The 21,685-nt window shown below is 42.0% G+C and overlaps 1 protein-coding gene across 2 annotated transcripts in view; it reads right to left on the bottom strand.

The window, feature by feature from the left end:
* The window catches only part of KCNQ5 (potassium voltage-gated channel subfamily Q member 5), a 451,726-nt gene that overhangs the window by 416,737 nt on the left and 13,304 nt on the right, over window positions 1-21,685 (bottom strand). The gene's annotated exons all lie outside the window — the stretch shown is intronic.

The following is a 21,685-nucleotide window of genomic DNA, read 5'->3' as shown; positions in this document are numbered from 1 at the left end:
TCACTGAGTCTTGTCTTACTGCTCTTTGTGTTAGATGGTTCATTATAATTAAATGCATTTCATTATTGCAAAGATGCAATAGATGACTTAGTAATATGATATCATAACTAAAATGCTCTTTGCTCAGAGATTATTCTCTTTACTGAGTGGGAAACTGAGATTCACAAAAAATAAATAAAGCAATAAATTTTTGAGAGTACCAATTGCTCCTGATGGAATACCTGGTAGAGATGCATTTGAGGCTTGAACCCAGAAGGCAGACATGCAACATCCAAGTTACAGTCGGGGAGGGGAGCAGTTGTCTTTCTAGAGTAATTACGAAACTCCTAAAACTCCTGGGGCAACCAGTTCCTAACCCCACACTGTCTTATATGGCCTGAATCCCCAGTGAAATCTGGTCATGTGAGGATCCAGGACAAGTTGACTAGAAGCAGCAAATGACTTGACTTACGTATCCACTTTCATGGCCCCAAGAAGGTGAGGAGATTCTTTTAACATAGAACAAAAGAGGTCTTCTACAGCCAAGATTCACCAGTGCCAAATTAGAGCGCAGCGGCTCAGTGTGGGCCAAACATCTGAAGGCAGAGTGGAAAATTAAAACAACCATGCAGACATGTGCTGTATGGAATTCCACGTGAAATGTTTCCAGAGATTTGCATTTGGGGAGCCCCATATATAGTCTCTTTCCTTCCCATCCTGGTGTGGACTTTCATTGATGCTGGGCTGAACCCATAGGTTCCCAGCCAGCATCCTCACCTCTGTTCTGTTTCACTGCAGAGCATACCACGCCCTGCCTCCCGTCAGTCCTACCTCTGCTGCAGTAATGTCCTTCCTCCGCTTAGCATCCAGCAGTGGCTTCTTACTGCCTCCAGAACCGGCCAGGATGTTCTCACACGAGCACTCACAGTACACCCACTTTTTCCTCTGCCCTAAGCTCCTACTCTCCCATTTTTAGGTCCCCTCTCCTCCAGGCAACAGGACAGTCATCCCCCAGGAACCCCACACACCGAGCCCATCTCCAGGCTTCGCTTACACTGTTCTCATTGCAGGAACAGCCTCACTCTCCATCTCTACTCCTCGTTTCTAACTCTGCCTCCTCTAAGAGCCTTGCTTGCTCTATCAGCCAGATGGGCTCTTTCTCCTTAGAAACTTCACAGTCCTTTGGAAGTATCTCACAGCGATCCCAGCACTCTCCTTGGTGTCATGGTAATTTACATAAGTGGCTCCTGACACTTGAAGATTGTGAGCTTGTAGGGTTTTTGTTGTTGTTGCTTTTGTTTTTGTTAGCATTTTTTAAAATTTAAGTATAGTCAGTTTACAATGCTGTGCCAATTTCTGGTGCACAGCATCATGTTTCAGTCATACATACACATACATATATTCCTTGTCATATTCTTTTTCATTACAGTTTGTTCTCTAGGTTTGTGAGTCTATTTCTGTTTTGTAAATAAGTTCATTTGTGTCTTTTTAAAAGATTCCACATATAAGTGATATCCCATGGTATTTTTTTTCTTAGAATGATGATCTCCAGGTCCATCCATGTTGCTGCAAATGGCATTATTTTATCCTTTTTTATGGCCAAGTAGTATTCCATTTTGTGTGTGTGTGTGTGTGTGTGTGTGTGTGTGTGTGTGTGTGTGTACATATATGTATATCACATCTTCTTTATCCAGTCATCTGTCGATGGACATTTGAGACATCTCCATGTCTTGGCTATTATAAATAGTGCTGCATGTGTCTTTTTGAATTTTTTTCGGACATATGCCCAGGAGTGGGATTGCTGGCTTGTGTTTCTCAGAACCCAACACGTTGCCCGAAGATGCACGGTCAATACAGATTTGTTAACATGAACTGACCCGGGCAGTATTTGAGGTCCCCTTTGGTGACTGGCTGTTGGGGCATAAACATTATAGGTCCATTACAGTTGATTCTGAAAACCTTTTCTCCACTCTCCCCCTTTCATGTGCACATAGCCACTGAGAGAAAACATCCACAGTTTTTTTCTTTAAAAGAAAATCCGTGCTACCGAATGTAACAAAAGAAGGGAAGCATTATTTATCAGAAATATGTCTGGCTGACTACAAATGATGCAGAAAATTGCAGAACTGAGCATTTCCAAGCATTTGAGCCATGCACTTTCAGGATTTAAGCAAAAACGCATTCTTCATTGTTCACTGAACAACTGCTTCCATATCTTGACTTTAATGAGAACAATGATTTCATACTAGAATACGTAGATGTGTGCAATCATTTTTGTAGGTAAATATGGTAGATAGAAGCCAAGAAGAATCTATCTTTATTTTCTATCACTATCATGTATAAAAAGGATCCTAAACTCTTAAAAATACATTCAGTGTCTATAAAAGTGATGCTTCTGAACACCCATTTTCTGAAGCCCTCTTCTCCCCTAATACAGCAGTCTCTTGATACGTCTTCAGCCTCCTGAGTTGGTGCCTTGGCGAGTCATTCCTTCTCTCCTCTCCTATTCGTAATCATCGGCCAGTTCTTCCTGCCTTGCACAGCACTCCCCATTCCTCGCTTCCCCAGAAAACTGACTCACAAACTTAACATATTTCCCTCCTAGGTTTCTCCCCTAAGCTTAATACCTGGTACCCAGTTGGCCCACAGTAAGTATCTCCTGAACAAACAAGCAAACAACTAAGCATAAAAGTTCTGGTCCAATTCGTGGGGTGCTTACAGGGCATCTTCACTGCAGTGACCTTCGGTCACTTCCAACTCCACGTGTCCCAAACACAACAGAGTATTTCCTCTGCTCTCCCTCCGACCCCGCCACACATCCCAATTTCCTTCTGCTCCTATTTTTATATTACATGGTCTCAAAATACGGAGTCCTTTCTGTTAATTTCTTTGTCTTCTCCTATCTAAAATATTGATTATTCCTGTTGCTACATTCCTATGGTATTATTCTGGGCTATGTTTAGGACAAGAATTGAGTCATAATATCTAGTATTGACTAAGTGTTCAACACATGACAGGCAACGAGTGAAGTTCTACATGGAGTCTTTTTAATTAATTTTCAACATTACTATATGAGAAGACGCTACCATTATTTCTGTTTTACAGATGAGAAAACAATCTTTCAAATATGTATTGAGTACAAGCATATGCAATTGTATATGAAACTATCTGATATCCAAGTGTATATAAATTTCCAACACATGGTTAAATATGTAATATCTAGAATGTAGTTTTTCCTAGAGCATTTTCTCTAATAAGCATTGGGAAATAGCAGTCTTGAAACAATATTAAGATAGTATCACTTTACTTGGATAATTATCCTGAACAGCAGAACCAACTGTTTTTGTATCCATACTCAGCGACAGCAATTTTTATTTAGTACATATTTGCACTGGCAAAATAAAATGTCATATTTGCAAATATGTTATTCAGAGACTGACATCAATGCAGTCAATCCAAATAACTTTTTTTTTCAACAAGCAGTATAATGACCACAACTCTAAAATAACAGAGCTGATAAAAATCACCAAAATACAGTAAAAATGCAAAAAAAGGGGGGGCATGGTTTAGGCTTCTTTTTTGGGTACTGTCCACTATCTTCTTCACTCGAAAGAGTATTGAAAGAAAATTAACATCTGTGAAGCCAATTTCACAATTAGAGATGGAGGTCAAGTTATGTAAATAGACACTGATAATACACTCAAACCAAAGGAGATCCTCAAAGCCACAGTTGGGGGACTTCAGTGCATCCAACACACACACAGTAAGTGGCTCCCACCAGCGATTCTGACAAGCTGCAGGCGGGCTACTAAACACCAACACAAAGGCTTCAAGATGTTCAGAAAGTGTCGCAGCTGAAACATAGTGTAATGAAGACCCGAGGGAGGTAGCTCTCTTTTAAAATACTTTCAAATCACTCTCGCAGAATAAACAGACTGCAGTGAACAGTTGCTGCTCTGATTCTCATGCTTTGCAAATACCCGCGACAGTGGGAGTAGGTGGTGCCCACTGGGATGCGGGCACATCCAGGATGCTATGGGCGCCAACACGCAGGGCAGGACAGGTGGACCAGGCATGGTGGGGTTTCACTTGTAGGTTTCACATCAGCCACAAGCCACGTGCGTGGGGTCTTGCTCACCTTTCTCATGTTATAAACGAGGGAGCTGGACCTGGAGGCTTTATCATTCAAGATCCCACTCAGAGTAACCTGTGAAGCTGGACTGAACTTCGCCTTTTGACTGGGACTAAATTATTCTAAATATTCTTTTTCCCCCAGCCTAGAGCTTCTCTGCAGATTTAAAACAGAACACTGCAATTTTGCTATAAATAAGCGTGCCCTCCACCTTTCCAAAAGCCCCTGAGCAATTCCCGTGGCCAGGGTGAGGGAAGAAGTGGGCTGTGATGTGGACAGAAAAAAAATCCTACAGGGTCCAAGTGAACTGCGCTGCAGACAAGGAATAGGACAGAGAGAAGGGCTCCCGGTGTCATCTCCCTCCATCCTCTGTGGGCTGGCTGTGGGAGGAGGCAGGGCAGGGAGGGACAAGGAAGGGAGGAGAGGGGAGAGCTGGAGATGGAGAGAGAAACAGAGTAGGGCTCCCAGTCAGAGAGGATGATTCAGAGGAGTTCATGTCCCGCACTGCTCAGGAAGCATATAATTAAAACTTCTTCATCTTCTGCAACATCTACCAAAAAAGACACAAGACCAGAAAGCCTTTTTCTTCCCCTTCTTTTTTTCTGCTTCTGTCTCAGGCATCTTTAAAGTGGCCCACACATTATGGAACAATTTACATTTGATCTCCTTTTAACATCCTAGTTGGTATCTGGACTGTTGTTTAATTTATATACTGCCTGCTCTTCTTGACATGTAGGTTCCGTGGAAAATAAAAATAAAGAGATGTGAGTCTCTGTGGGAGTGTGTGCACTGAGACAGGACGAGAGGTGATTAAGAGACAGACAAAGTTCATAAAAACCTGTTTCTTACCCTATCCACTCCATGCCCTCAACCCCAAACCCTGTAATTCATGAATAAAATATAATCTGAATTTTACATCAGCATTATAAAGATACTCATTAAGTATAAAGTCTTTTAATGTCATTGTGTTATAAAATTTAATGGAAAATTTTTCTTCCCCCTAAAAATAAACCCAAATACCACAGACATTTCCCCCAAATTCCAGCTGTCTGTTTGCTTTCCTTGTGTCTTCAGAGCTATTTTATTTTTCCTCCATCGGTAGTTTAAAGGTGTACCTTTTGATATATAATACCATTTAAAAGAGTTTAAAGGAATTAAGATTCTTTCCCAGTGTGCTAAGTAGTTTATTTTCACATAATTGAGGTACACACTGCAAAATTAGTGCTTTAATTGGAAAACTTTCTTTACAAGTCAAAAAGCTATCGTCTCAAGGAAGGAATAGACTTCTAAATCAAAGGAGAGTTTAGCAATTTAACAAGCACACAGTGCATGCATGAGTGTGTGATTTTTTGGAAGGGCCAGGCATAGGAGGAAATCATTTCTAATTTGTAAAATCCAAGAGTATTTCTAGTAAAAATATTTTTACATACCACCACACCCAAAGTATTGCATTTTTTTTCCTTCTATGTTGTTTTTTCCACTGAAGCAATCACAGCCCAAGTACATTTCTTTCTAAATACAGAGCATCCATCCATCATCCATCCATCCTTTCTTTCATTCATTCAATCAAACTAATAGAGCATTCATTCTGTACTGCCAGGTGCCCAGCCCTATGCTAGGCACCAGGAAATAGAGATGAGTAAATCCTGTTCCCACTCTTGAAGACTTTACTGAGCAGATTAAAGGGTAATCAAGTCATTATAGTGCAATGAGGGACAGCTACTTTATTTGGACAAAAGATGTGCAAACAGGCTCTAAGCAGGCGGGAATCTCATCTCTCCCTTCACCTCCACGCACAAGGTACAATCATGGTTCACACACACAATTCACAACACCATCCCTCTCGCGTTTGGACCCTGTTCACCCGAGATTAGCTGCTGCTCACTTCATTCTCAGAGCTGTTGTTCCCTCAGGCTCCTCCCTGAACACAGTAACTCCCTGAAGGCAGGGACCAAACTTTTCATCTTCATATCACCAGGGCTCATCTCACAAATGTGTGATGGAAGGAAAAAGGAAGAAAGTAACTCAGGTCAACAAGACCCCCTACTAGTAATTTCACTGTGCCCTCCCATACGCATCAACCCCCTCCCTTAATACTAAGAACTAATCTTTTAATCTTCTGTAAAGGTAAGAATTTAAAACATTTTCTCTTTTAAATGCACTTCCCCCCACCCAGAGGGCAAACCATTCATTTACTCTGCTGGCAGTAAAAAAACAGTGAAGTGGCAAAATGTTTAAACCAGTTTGAAAGTATTCTGGAATTTCTGGTTTCTTTTCCTCTCTTTTTTGCACAGCTATATAAATGTGGGCTTGTTCTGAAAGTCAGCCTGAAACACACATTTCAAGGTATTCGCAGGACTTTTTTTTTTTTTTTCCTTTTCACATTTCATTTGGCCGGGCAGTTGTTTAAAATGCGGTAGAACCAGACTGCACCTATTTATACTGGTTATACTGGTTATTTCAAAATAGATGTCTGTGAGTCACTGTTTTTATGCACTTCAGCTAGTCAGCCAGTTCACAGAAGAAAAAAAATGATTAGGGTAAATTACCAGAACAATTACTAGATGAATGATCTAATACAGATTAAGTTTCAAGAAAGAAGACAAGGAAAGGAAACACTTTATATCTCACTTAAGTGCATTTTAACTGTCCAGTCAAACCAATAATCATGTAAATATTATTTTAGAAGAATGGAAAATGGAGTTTAATACAATAAGAATCACGAAGTATTTGAATCATGAATAAAAATGGATGATAGTCAGAAAAAGACTGTCTGCATTAAACATACTTGGTTCTTTCAGTCTCGCCAGTCTCTGTATATTTATTCAATGAACCAGGCTTCTGGCATTTTATTTCTATTTGCCACCTGGTGAATAAAAATGTGTTAAGTTCATGCCGTCTGTGACCTTTTACTAAAAATGCTGTTCCTTAATCATATTCTGCATTGGTGGTCAGAGTTTGATGCCAAGAGTTTGCTTGTCATCTGAATTCCCTTCCACATGAAATCCATCATCCACTGGATTACATCGCCCCAGATGATCGCCCACGAGGTGACACGGCGAACGGCAGAATTTTCTATGCCTGGGAGGTAGTGTCATTCTTTAAAGAACCTTCCAAGAGTCGCAAAGACAGTTAAAGCAAGGACAGAGTCTGGGTATTCTGGTCATCGGTGCTCCAAGATGGTTAACAGGGTATGTAAATCCACGTCCCTAGGAAGTCTTACTGTGGGGCACAAAACTCTTGACTGAGTCTTCAACCCAGAGTCCCACGTATAGTCACACAGACTGCTTGCGGGAAGGGATAAATTGGGAGCTTGAGATTTGCAGATACTAATGACTATATATAAAATAGATGAACGACAAGTTCATACTGCATAGCACAGGAAACTATATTCATACATCTTGTAGTAATTTATCATGAAAAAGAACGTGAAGACGAATATATGTATGTTCCTATATGACTGAAGTACTGTGCTATACACCAGAAATCGACACAACACTGTAAACTGACTATACTTCAATTAAAAAAAATTTACTGAATGACAGAAGAGATGAAAAAGGGGAAATGTTCATTTCATCAAGTGTGAGGTGCATCCGCAGTCAACGTGGCATTTTTCTGTGAATTGCTTCTTGTCCACTACATGGTGACTGTGTTCACCGTGCTAGTGGTGAACCCAAGCTAGTGTTCTAGTGTTTCTTGTCAACACTGAGATCTAAGGGGTCTGGGGGCGGGTACAGCTCAGCAGGAGAGCACGTGCTTAGCATGCAAGAGGTCCCGAATTCAACCCCCAGTATTTCCACCTAAATAAATAAATAAACCTAATTCCCTCCCCCCACCAGAAAAGGCCTAAATTTTTTTAATAAAATTAAATTTTTTTTAAATTAAAGGGGAGTCTGTTTGCACAGGAACTTAGAAATAAGGGAATTAAATTTGCCTCATGATGGCCAAACACATAAGGGTCTCTTTTTAAAAATGTTTTAACTTTTAAACAATTTTAAAGGTTATTTTCCATTTACAGTTATTATAACATATTGGCTACATTCTTTGTGTTGTACAGTACATCCTTGAGCCCATCTTACATCCAATACTTTGTATCTTCTACCCTCATCATATTGCCCCCTTTCCACTGGTAACCACTAGTTTGTTCTTCATGTCTGTGTGTCTACTCTTTTGTTTTATTCACTAGTTTGTTGTGGTTTTTAGATTCCACATACAGGTGATGTCATACGGCACCTGTCTTTCTCTGTTTGACTTATTTGACTTAGCATCATGCCCTTCAAGTCCATCCATGTTGCTGCAAATGGCATTATTTCATTCTTTCTTATGGCTGAGTAGTACTCCATTGTATATGTATGCCACATCTTCTGTATCTACTCATCTGTTGATGGACACTTAGGTTGCTTCCATGTCTTGGCTATTGTAAATAGTGCTGCAATGAATGTGGGAGTGCATGTACCTTTTCAAATTAGTGTTTTTGGTTTTCTTCAGATCTATACCCAGAAGTGGGATTGCCAGGTCATAAGGTCAGTCTATTTTTAGTTTTTTGAGGAACCTCCATACTGTTTTCCATAGTGGCTGCAGCAAACTATTCCCACCAACGATGCAGGAGGGTTCCTTTTCCCCACATCCTCTCCAGCATTTGCCATTTGTAGACTTTTTGATGACGGCCATTCTGATAGGTGTGAGGTGATACTCAGTGTGGTTTTGATTTGCATTTCCCTGATGATTAGCGATGCTGAGCACCTTTTCATGTGTCTGTTGGTCATCTGCATGTCTTCCTTGGAAAAATATCTACTAGGTTCCTCTGCCCATTTTTCAATTGTTTTTTTTTTAAGCTGAGTTGTATGGGTTCATGATAGTCTTTTCTTCATCTCTCTCTTAACTGCAAGGAGCACACCTTGCCCTGTAGGGACAAAGGAGGTGGAAGCAGGTACATCCAGGCTGGTAAGCTGGCAGAAACAACGGAAGCTGGAGGACCAAGCTGATCTCTGTCTCGGGCATCTGGGCTCTTTCTCTCTCTCTCTCATTACAGCATCTCTGCTTTCCTCTGGCTCTGTTCTGCTCCCCTCTGTCCCCTGACCAGGATCCTCTGCTTAACTCATGCCTTCTACTTCCTCACAACCTCACCTTGCAGACCCCTTCACTGGCCATGACCTGAACTCCAACTAACGGCATCCTTTTCATTTCCACTCTACTGACAACTGATGCGTATGATGTGTATGTTTCCACCCCATGTCTCCACAAGTCACTTGCAAACAAGGCAAGCACACACGATAGAAAAGAGAGTTTTCTGGTCTAAGCCAGAGCAGAAACATTTTTCGCTCTGTGGGCCCTAAGGTCACTGTTGTGACTACTCAATGCAGCTGCTGTAGAGTGAAAATGGTCACGGACAATACATTAATGCACGCACCTGACGGAGCTCCAATAAAACTTTATTTATAAAAGCAGGTAGCAGGCTGGATGTGTTCCGTGGGCCACCGGGTGCCACCCAGGGTCTAGGCAATGGTGTTCTCACAAAGGAGTGTGAGTGGGAGGCATCTGCTTACATCCCTTGTGTACAATCAGAAAAGGAACAGGCAACAGTCCTGGATCCACAGGACTGGACCAGCATTTGATTTTTCTGTGTTATACTCACCAAGACACCTTGATGATGGTTTGGTGATGCACGTAGCTCCACCCACAGAAGGAGAATTGGATGCTTATGGGCACTTATGAGTCTTAACTCACTGGAGAGTTTCATAGGACTAGGAAGCAAGAAAAACCCCTTCCAATGGGACTGAAGTGTACAAAGTCATGGTGGCTCACACCTCAGTGCTCACGGACACGGCTGGATGCTGATCTGTAAGTGGGACAGCATGCCCAGGATGTGTACTCGCCCGTGGGCTGCACGGTCACCTGACAACGCACACTCATGGTACAAAGATGCTAAACCAGTCACGGAGAGCCCGATCCCAGCCAGTTACTAGCCAGAAGCCATCCTTAGTAACTCAAGAAAGCCCTGACCAGTGGAAACACCTCAGGTTCTGATCCCAAAAGGTCCATTTCATTTCACTGAAGGCTCCTGTGCAGAGATGTGACTGTAAACAATGCGGACCAACAAACCTCCAAACACTTCTTCCCCAAACCCTGTGGTTCTCCAGACCCAGGATCAGCAACAACTACAATCTGTTCCATTCGTGTATAACTGTCTTACTTAGTAGCAAAAATTAACGTCTGAGAAATCTCACTATTTTTATTTTTAGAGGTCCATACATCGACAAAGTTTATTCTTAAAATAAACTCACCATTTGTTGTTCAAGTTATTCTTTACAAGCCTTTTTTTTTTTTTTGTCAAATGAAGGGGTGTTTTCACACATTTTGATTATATACGTGTATATGCATACAAACATTTAAAAAAGGCAGTATTAATGTTTGAGAAGAAACACAGTGATGGATGGAATACTGCTGGCAGAAACCCAATTATACAGAAATCTGAGTTATTTTAGATTACAAACTAACAATGGACGTAGGGTGACAGTCCACAGGAGACCGTTAATACCAACGAATCGCAGACATAACTGGATGTGGGTCTGCCTTATATGTCTTTCTTTATCCAGTGTCAGCTAGCTTCATCTTGGTCACAGCACAACCCAGGAAGTACCTGGGGGCAAGTGCAAGTTCTCCTGATTCATTAGGAAGAAAGGCTCTCAGGGAGGTGGCTTTCTACTCAGGCTCTTCATAGGCGGTAAAAGAACAGAACACCATATACACACGAGGAAAGCAGCATCAGACCGAATGAAAGCTCTTCTCTCCTTTCAATACTTATAAGTTAACAAGTGAATGGAAATATTTCAAAAAGAAGCCAAAAGAAACCAAGCCCATGAGCTGGGCTGGGACCATTCAGAAATGGATGCTTTTGTGTTCTGGACGTCCTGGGTAAGGTGGGACTCACGGACTCCAAGGCCAGCGTGAACGAAGCCAGTGGGGACCAAACACAGGGACCTGCCACCTCACTGATACCACAAGGGAGGGGGGGGAGACAGCAATGGGAATTCTACTTGAAGGGAATTTCCATACATACAGTATAGACAACCTGATACTTGCCACTACATCATTTTTTAAAAAAATTTCTTACTGAAGTGTAGTTGATTTACAATGTTAGTTTCAGGTGTCCAGCAAAGTGATTTAACTGTACATGGACATACACACATTTATTTATTTTATTTTCAGATTCTTTTCCATTATATATTATTGCAAGGAACAGAATATAGTTCCCTGTGCTACACAGTAGGTCCTGGTTGCTTTTATATTTCATATATAGTAATGTTTATCCCCAACCCCTAATTTACATCATTAATATTATTCAAGTCATTTCTGACTCATTAAGCTTTCAAGCTGACAACCTGCAGTGAGAATCTAAGCAAGAGTGTTGGCACTGAAAGTGCCCCAAAGTCTGGGCTTCCCGAGGTGCAGGGAGACAGGGCAGTATTCTGTCCCACAAATCACCCAGGGGACTTGTATTCTGAGTGTCACACTCAGTAAAACACTCTTCATCTGCAAAATTCCACTGGCCAACTCTGCCAAGAGCCTGAGTCAGTGGGTGCTCATGGTGATAGATCTAGCTCAAATAAAACGGCGTCCCTAGAGCACCTCAGAAAAAGCCCATGGCTTGTTGAGAGGATGGGGAAGTAGACATAGGGAGCAGACAGGGAGAGGACAGGGAAGAAGGGGTATGTGTTATGAACACAGTGAAAGAGAGTCACACGGCTGGAGAGTGTTACAAGACAAGGTGCCCCAGCCTCACTTCCGCCCAAAGATCACTTCCATCCAGCAGCTTCTTTAACCCTTTTATGTCTGGGGTGCATGGATGGGGTGGGAGGTGTGCGGGGACACATACTGCTGACCCTCATGACTTGCAAAGTCTCCATATCTGTGAGTTTGCTTACTCTGAATATTTAGCCATGACGCCCAAATCAAGGCTCCCTGGGCACTCACAGGTCACCTGCAGACACGCCAAGGGTGGCCCCAAAGCTGAGTCACCCGGTGCCCACATTCCCAGCTGAGCTTGAAGGAGGCGATGCACTGCTTTCCTGTCTCAGATCTCATGTTGTAAACAAGTGCCCACTGTGGAGTCGATTTCCTGTCACATAGCTTGCATTTTTGTGCTCTCTGTGTGTGTGCAATCTGGCTGTTCAAAGCGTGCCCCCCACCCCCACCACCCGAGCGCTGTCCAGTGTTCTGAAGTGCAAGGTTGTGGTGGGAAAACACGTAAGGTCAGCTTACTCAGAAACGAGCCATAGTGCTACTGCCGACGAGTTCAAACGTTAGTGAATCAACTCCACACTAAGTCACGTGTCTTCAACTAGAGACACATATAAAACAAGGACAGGCATTGATCCGTTGATAAAATGTGACCCAGGGCTCCCAGGAACCTTGCTCTGTGTTTCTGCTTGGAGCAATGATTTGGTATTGGCTAATGCAGTGACTTCATAGACTATGGCTACCGTGGACAATGAGAATCTACTGTGTATTTTTTTTTAATTTACTAAAGTGGGTGCTTGTGTATACTACATACACTGTGTTTGTTATACCTTGATTTTTTTCACCTAATAATTCACTTTAGAAACCACACCATCCCAGGCCATGCATGTTTATGTTCTTTTCAAAGGATGCACACTTTTCCCTTGGACAATTTTGCCATCAGTGATGATCTGGCACTAATGATGGAGTTTTAGGCTGTTTTTGTATTTTTTCTTAAAAAACAAAACAAGCTTGAGGGCAAATTCCTATGTTTACACCTTTGCAAACTGCACAGATCTCTGAATGAGAGGAAATTCTGGCCTCTGTAATAAGTACATGACAGTCTGTCTGGAAGAGTTTTTAAGAGACGGATGTTACCGCGTGGGGTGAGGATGTGGCCTGTGAATCTGATGCGGCTGAGCAGCGGCTACATCCACTGGGGATGTTTAATAAGTGTCAGAATCAGACCTTCTTTGACAGGGAAGGTCAAAGTTTATTAACCGCAGGGTCCCTTTATTTGAGGACCAGGGTAAGTACTTTGCATGTATTTGTGTATAGATCTGTTCCATGAGGAAGGGAGGCCTTTGTAAAGAGCTCTGTTTTGTGGCACCAAACCAACCCTCTTCTCTAAGGGAAAAAGTAACAGCCATGTGTCAAAGAGAATCAGGCCTGGCCGCCTCTGTCTGTCCCCCGTCCCCACCCCTTTCTGGCGGTGCTGGGTACTGAATGAAGTAGCCCAGAAGCAGGACCATGAGTGAGGGGGTTCTGACACCTGAGAAAGAATATCTTAGGTATTCAAAAATCATGGGGGTAACTTAGGGCGTAAAGAACTGTTCCTAAAAATAAAGGAGACAGTAAGCCAGAAAGAGAACGAAAAATACCGTATGATATCACTTACATGTGGAATCTATCAAAAGGAGACAAATGAACTTATTTACAAAACAGAAACAGACTTACAGACATAGAAAACAAACTTATGGTTACTGGAGCAGCGGGGAAAGGGTGTGGGAAGGGATAAATTGGGAGTTCAAGATTTGCATATACTAACTCTATATATATAGTGGATGAATAACAAGGTCCTATTGTAGAGCACAGGGAACTATATTCAATATCTTGTAGTAATCTATAATGAAAAAGAATATGAAAAGGAATATATGTATGAACATGTATGACTGAAACATGATGCTGTGCACCAGAAGTTGACACAACATTGTAAACTGACTATATTTAAATAAAAAAAATTTTTTTAAATAAATGAGAGCCCTTCGTTTTCTCTAAGTCATGTCTCTGACTTAAGATCTTCCTAGCTAAAAAGAAGTCTGGAGAAGCACCTCTCAGTGTACGGCCACAACTCATGCACAAAATGGCCATCTCCAGCCCAGCAATTTCAAACATTGCCCAAACTCCTTTCTCCTCATTATTCATTAATGAAACCACTAGAAACCATTAGTCTTCTAATGACAATACTAACCATAAAAAGATACGAACTACTATGCACAGGATAGATAAACAACAAGGTCCTACTGTATAGCACAGGGAACTCTATTCAATGGCTTGCAGTAACCTGAAGTGAGAAAGAGTATGAAAAAGAATGTATGTTTATTTGTATAACTGAATCACTATGCTGCAAACCAGAAACTAATATAACATTGTAAATCAACTATACTTCAATTTTTAAAAATGGGAGGGAAAAGCCTCTTACAGACCAGGAGGGTGGAAATCAAAGTTCACTTAATTTCAATGATTCATATGAAATAAGAAGATACTGTGCTTGCAAAGCGGGAGGTGTGCGTCCCCTCTGGTAAACAGGATGAGGAATTTCAGAAGTGGGGAGGGTCGTCTCACCCTGCTGCTCCTGCCTGGGTCTGAACAACCCACCCAGGCCCTCCTGGGCACACAAACAGGGTGCGAGGTGCACTTAAGGACAGATTTGCGAGCTCATTGGAATTTCTGGGTGAACACGCTTGCTTTCCCCTAGTGAATTTACCAAGTGTAATTACATTTTGTGTGTGTGTGTGTGTGTGTGTGTATGAGAGAGAGACAGACAGACAGACAGACTGACTGACCGAGGCATTGGAGCCTCACATAATGGTGATGTGTACTCTTTCCCACTCCCTCAAAATCTGGAGATATTTCTTGCCAAATTGTCATTATCTGGAAGGAAACCACAGTTGGCTCACTAAATAATTGTTTGTTTGTTTGTTTGTTTGTTTGTTTGTTTGTTTAATAGAGGTACTGGGGGTTGAACCCAGGACCTCGTGCATGCTAAGCAAGCACTCTACCACTGAGCTATACCCTCCCCTCGATTTCTCATTTGATCTCTTCATTTATTGGGGCCTTGCTCTTTAAACATCAAGTCGATAGATATTTTAACCCCTAAAGAGAACCCTGCTTCAGAATTTGACTTCTTTAGAAGAAAAAAAAAAATCATAAAAATTAACACCTTTTGTTGGCTTTTAGGGATTTGTAACAGAGGGGAATATTTTTCTCTGCCAATATATATAGAGAGAAAAGGCCCTAAAATGCTGTTCAAAATAATATTCTTGGGGGGTGGGAGGTATAGATCAATGGTAGAGCGTGTGCTTAGCATGCAGGAGGTCCTGGGTTCAATCCCCAGTGCCTCCCTTCAGAAAAAAACAAACAAAAAAACCCCCAAAAAACAAAAAACATGGTTTCTTCCTACTTGGTGTTTATGCAGCATTTCTCAGCAGAGGTATAAAACTTAAAAGCTAAAAACTTGAGCAAGGAGGGTATATCTCAGTGGCAAACTGCATTCCTAGCATGCACAAGGTCCTGGGTTCCAGCCCCAGTACCTCCATTAACAAATGAAGTAAAAAAAATTTAAAAGGAACATTCTTCATCCAATAGTGAACAAAACCACAGCATTTAAAATGTCACTATTCACTTTTAAAAACCACAGAGAACCTTCATTAGAGGGAGGTTTGAGCAGATCACAAGGCCTACAACTGAAGTCATGTCTCTAAGGGTGACAGGACGGCCTGGCCATCAGGGCTGCCCCTGGCGGTGAGTGTTTTAACCTAACCCAGTCACTTAACATTTCTGCAGTGGACGTTTTCCCAGCTAAAAAAGGACAGTCTTAGAGTAGGTCACAGAGGCCCTTCAAGCTCCATAATTCTATTACTTGAACGTGTCAAAGCAGCAGATATTGACAACGTTTCCAACCATGACCTTTAAGGACGTGCTTTTATATGTGTATTCAAACATACAGAGATTACAGAAAACTTTTTTTGTTCAAGCTCAGGGAACTTCTACAGACAACAGGAAATTTCTGCCTGTCATGTAGGCACCCAACCCAATGCTTTTGCAAAGCGAGTAACATAGTGTGTTAATGTATTTACACACTCATCTGTTCATTAAACACCTCCTTCATATGTGCCTCTTACTGCAGTATGTTCTCCTCTGGCCACGAGTATGAAAACTACCATTTGGGGGCACCAGTGATTCTATAAGGAGCTATCACACTTGCATGTTTACACATTTATCAGGTGGCGGACGCTCCCAGATGGCAGGGACCTGCCCCGTCACCAGTGCTCAGTGTGAGTGACTTCCTTTACCTGGGACGCAGCTGCTAGCTCTCTGGGTTGTGGCTTCCTCTGCTTTCTCAATCTCCCAGTACATAGCCGTCAAGGATATCTCAGAGTCACTTGCCCCAGGTCTCCTACTTGGTCACTTCATCTCCGTCAGGGTCTTTGCTGTGGTCATGACACCCTGTTATCTGCCTCCTGCTGCTGCCTTATCACGCCCCAAAGCCGCCACCCCAGACTTTTCTTTACCATCAGTCCCTACCTCTCTTCCTCCAAGACCTCGCTCCCCTCAGTTTCTTCATCCTCCCCTTTCGGGGCACAGGGCTTTTCCCTAGGCTTTTATATTTGTACCAACATCCAGCTGCTTGGAAAAATAAAAGGTTTAAGTTCTCCTCTGTTGCTCCCTGATCTCCCAGTCTCCCCCTCCCTCTCTCTTCACCCATTTAATTGGTTTAATTGTCAGTGATGCGGCCTCACCTGTTCCTCCTCCCTGCCTCTGAGCACCAGGTGCCTCACCTCAAACCCTTAGCACTGCTTTGGGCCAACTGGCATCTCTCTTCCGGACTGCGAGGCCGCCTCCAAACCAGACTCCCTGCCTGCACAGGAGGCCCTCTGACCACCCTCTCTCCAGGTACCCCTTCTGGCACCCCTCCCACTCTGCCGTGCCTTCTGAGATGCTGGCTGCAGTGCCCCCACCCTGCCTGGTTGTTGGGTTGTTTTGGCCCTTTTCCTGGATGTGATTCCTTCCATGTGACACTGAATGTCCTCAGAGCACATGGGACTGCAGATGCTGTCCCATCCTAGAGGCTGAGATCCTTCCAGGTCCTGGCCACCCTGCCCACCCCACCTTTATCCTGGCTGTCTACATTATTGCCTCCTGCTCCATTTATATCTTCATTCCTCTCTCATTTTTTTAGAAGTTGATTAAAATATTTTTCAATGGGATTTTGTATTTTTTACTGAAGTATAGTTGATTCATGATGTTAGATTTAGTTTCAGGTGCAGAGCATGATGGTTCACTATTTTTATACATTACACTCAATTTAAAGTTATTATAAAATATTGGCTATATTCCCTGTGTTGTACATTACATCTTTGAACCTTATTTATTTTATATTATTTATATTATTTATTTATACATAATACTTACATTATTTACATTATTTATTATATGTATATTATTTTATATTAAATATATTTATATTATTTTACACCTAGTAGTCTGTATCCCTTAATCTCCTACCCTTCCCTTGCCCTCCCCACTGGCAACCAATAATTTGTTCTCTGTATCAATGAGTCTATTTCTCTTTTGTTATATTTGTTCATCTGTTGTATTTTTTAGTTCCACATATAACTGAAAACTTAAAGTACTGGTCTTTCTTGGTCTGACTTACTTCACTAAGCATAATACCCTTCATATCCATCCATGTTGTTGCAAACTGCAAAATTTCATTATTTTTTATGGCTGAGTAATATTCCATTGTGTATGGAATATTATACATATCTGTTGATGGACATTTAGGTTGCTCAAAATGGATTAAAGACCTAAATGTAAGACAGAAAACCATACAACCCCTAGAAGAAAACATAGGTGTATGTTCTTTGACCATAAGTCTTATTAGCAGTATTTGTTTGGCTCTATCTCCTCAGGCAAGAGAAACAAGAGCAAAAAAAAAAAAAAAAAAAATCCAAATTGGACCTAACTAATTTAAAAGCTTTTTTTAAAGGGAAGGAAGCCATCAATGAAACAAAAGGACAACCTAATGACTGGGAGAAGATATGTGCAGAAGGTATCTTTCATAAGGGGTTCATATCCAACATATATAATAGTTCACACAACTCAACATCAAAAAAAAAAAAAAAGCACTTAATGATTAAAAAATGGGCAGAAGACCTGGACAGACATTTTCCCAATGAAGACATACAAATGGCCAACAGACACACAAAAAGATGCTCAACATCACTAACCATCAGGGAAATGCAAATCAAAACCACAGTGAGACATCACCTCACACCTGTCTGAATGGCCATCATTAAAAAAGACAACCAAAATAGTAAATGTTGGCAAGGATGTGAAGATAAGGCAGCCCTTGTCCACTGTTGGTGGAAATGTAAGTTGGTGCAGCCACTGTGGAAAACAGCATGGAGGTTCCTCCAAAAAAGAGAGAAAAAAAACAAAAAAACAGAAACAGAACTACCATATGTCTAGGAATTCCACTCCTGGGTAGATATCCGAAGAAAATGAAAACACTTATTCAAAAAGACATATGCACCCTATCTTCTGAGCATCATTTCTCTTCTTTATAAGACCCTCACTCTGCTGCAGTCCTTCTTTCGGACTTGGTCCTCCTGCAGCTGCTGTATTTCCCTAGTCTTCTCATCTCTCTTTCACAAACCCCTCCTTCTCTTCTTTTCTCCCTGAACCTCTCTCCCTACATTCGTCTCCCACCAGCTTCATAATTTCATCCCCCATCACCTCTACCTTGGTAACAAGTGACCCTCCTCTCTCTCCCAAAGCTCAAACAGGTTATATGTTCACTCGTGCACCCTGTCTCTCCCTAAAACAGAATTAAGCAACTTCTGCTCAGTCTTAGTCACATTGGCCTGAAAGCTGGAAAATTTGAACTCTTTCATCTCTTTTGTCTACCAGATATGGCTCCAGGACTGAGAACTCTGGTTCTCCCTTTGAACCCTCTTCCATCTCCCTTCCTTCACATCCCCAGAGCCAACACTCCAGGTCACCCCCTACCATACTATGTCACTGTACCACCCCCAGGCACTAAATCTGGAGTCACCATCACTCACCTGCAGCTCTGGAAGCAAGGATTAAAAAAAAGACACATAATAGATGTATTGTGAATAGGTCTTTCAAATGTATTATCATGTGCTTTGGAAATCTATATTAAGGCTGCAACGTGGAGACGGATTTTGGACCAACAACAAACCAAAAAAAATTCAAGTAATTGCCTTTAACCTTTTTTGGAGGGAAAAAGAGAATGCTGTCTTGTTAATGACAATTGTGAATTATGGTCTCTACCCTTGAATGAGAGGAAGATTCTGTTTTCTCCAGCACAACATGACAGTTCCTTGACTATTCTTGTTTATGGTTGTCTAGGCTACCTTGCTTGGTGCCATCTATAAACTCACTTTTATTATCCACTTCCTGCCCTGAAGCCTGGAATAAAACTCCATACCCATGAGCTCTGGAAAAACAGCTGTCAGCAGCATGACCCAACTAGTTTGGGAACAGTTATTCGTAAAGTAACTCATCAAAGTCCAACACTGGGAGCAAAAGCGTTGGGACCATGTAAGGGAATCTTTCCTGCTAAAGATAACTTCCATGTGCAGTGGAAAGACTACCACTCCCTTCTCCTGAGAGAAGCGTGGTCCCCCAGACCGGAGGCCCAAATGACTGCAGAAGCCAACACGATTGGCATGATGACTGCACCCTTTTTTCTTTCCTTGTGTGTCTCCTGTGCTATCTGTGGAAGGTCTGCAGGGCCATCTCAGGGTAAGACTGATGTGAGACTGATCGAGTGACTGCTTTGTGCTGATTCTAAGCCATCTCCTCGTGTTTATGCCCTGGTGGATCTGAACATAAAGGAACGTATCTGACTTTCTTCTGGGGGGGGGGAACTTGGATGCCAATTTGAATGTTCAAACTTGGTAAAAGTCACCCCTAAACAAAGGGACTGTCATTTCTTCTAGTAGTCAAGGACCACAGGTGTAACAGCAGATGCTCCTCGGGTTCCAGATTTTATCTCGCAGGCTACAGGTGGGTCCCCCCAAGGTCACTGTATTGCCACTCAGCTTCCCTGCCTTTTCCACTGGATGGAGCAGAAGGCAACTAAGGGATTTCACCATCTGGCATGGTAAGTTTAAAACTAATTTAATCTCACCCTGTAATTCCTTAACCTGACTGCCCACTTACTTCAGAAATATATTTGAAGCTAAGGTTATAGCCTTAAGGAGGTGGAACAAGAGCACATTACAGACTGTAATAAACACACATTCCTACTCTTCCTGACTTTACCTCCACTCTGGCGTGCCTCTCTTCAGCTGAAGAAGAAGAGCCATTTTCCACATGCCTGGAGAAAGTCTATCAAACAGGAAGGAGTATTTTCCAAAGTGTTCCAAGGACATGGCATGAGGTGGGCACTCAAATACACAATGAATGAAAGAATGAATGAATGGGGGGAGGGGGGAGCTCAGTGGCAGAGCTCAAGCTTAGCATGCACAAAGTCCTGGGTTCAATCCCTAGCACCTCCATTAAAACAATTAAAATAGATAAACAAATAAACCTAACTACCCCCCACCAAAAAAATTAAGAATAAATAATGAATTCTAGGCCCCGGCGAAGGCTGGGTATCGTATTCTCCCTCCATGTACTAGAATAAAGAAAGTTAACAATAGTAGAAATTTAGAATACATACTGAAGATAAACAGGCATTTCACTGGATTTTTTTAAAAAACAAACTTTCGGTTTACATGATTGTTCTTAAACTATTTGGGGAGAAAAAAATAACACCCCAAAACAAAGTCTTATGAAGCAGCAATGGTGTCTTTTCTATTTTTAAAAATACTCTGGAGCAAATTAAACATACTCAGAATGTTTTATTAACGGGAACATTCAGTTTCACCAGTTTCAGTATTGCTCTTTGGAAATGTCCAGGATCCATGGGGACTCCTGTGTCTGGTCTTTGCGTGGGGATTGACGAACAGAATGCCCACCTGCACAGGCAGCGGGGGCCTTGAGAACTAGCGGCTGGCAGGTTTAGACATCTGGTGATTGGCATTTACCTGGTAAACCCCTTCAAGTGGAGCAGTAGCAAAATGTCCTGGAGAAGGGCCAACCTTTGCTTTCATCCTGTCAATGCAGAGAGATGGTTTTCGCAGCTCAATAAAGAGCAAACTCCTATCCTTCTGGACTAAAAATGCCAGGAGAAAACATGCTGGCTTATCTCTGCCGGGTCTCTGTACTTCCCAGTCAAGCCCTTATGCAGAGCATGAGGTCAGGTTATTGAACATACACTGAAGAATTACGCTCTGACTTTACACAAGAGAAATGTATCCAACCACCCAAAACACAGGAGGAGAAGCCCAATTCTCAATTCCATCTGGTCCCAGAGTCACCCAGACGTGAGGCGAAGAGCTTTACAGAAAAGGGAGCCCTGAACCCGGTGCCCATTCTAGAAAAGATTATGGGAATAGTGGTCACAAGTCTATGCTTTGGAAACATGTCCAACTAGGAAAAACTACTGGTGGTTTTGTCTCTCTTATGTACTCCTAGGACAACTTGAGTTTTGAGTGCATGCTTCAATCTCTGATTAAAAAGAAAAATGGAAGCTCTGTTGCCAAATTATAGATCTACTTCTTGGCTCACTGAGTAAGGAAGCTGCTAACAACTATATCAGTCTACGTGATAAATATTTTTTAAGGCAGTATAGTTGCCTTCCAATATTATGTTAGTTTCAGGTGTACAATCTAGTGATTTGACAATCGAATACATTACAAAATGGTCACCATGTTT

The sequence above is a fragment of the Camelus bactrianus genome, chromosome 8 (assembly GCF_048773025.1).
Source record: "Camelus bactrianus isolate YW-2024 breed Bactrian camel chromosome 8, ASM4877302v1, whole genome shotgun sequence".
NCBI lineage: Eukaryota > Metazoa > Chordata > Mammalia > Artiodactyla > Camelidae > Camelus > Camelus bactrianus.
Note: the sequence above shows the minus strand (reverse complement) of the source record. Positions and strands in the feature narration are given on the sequence as shown.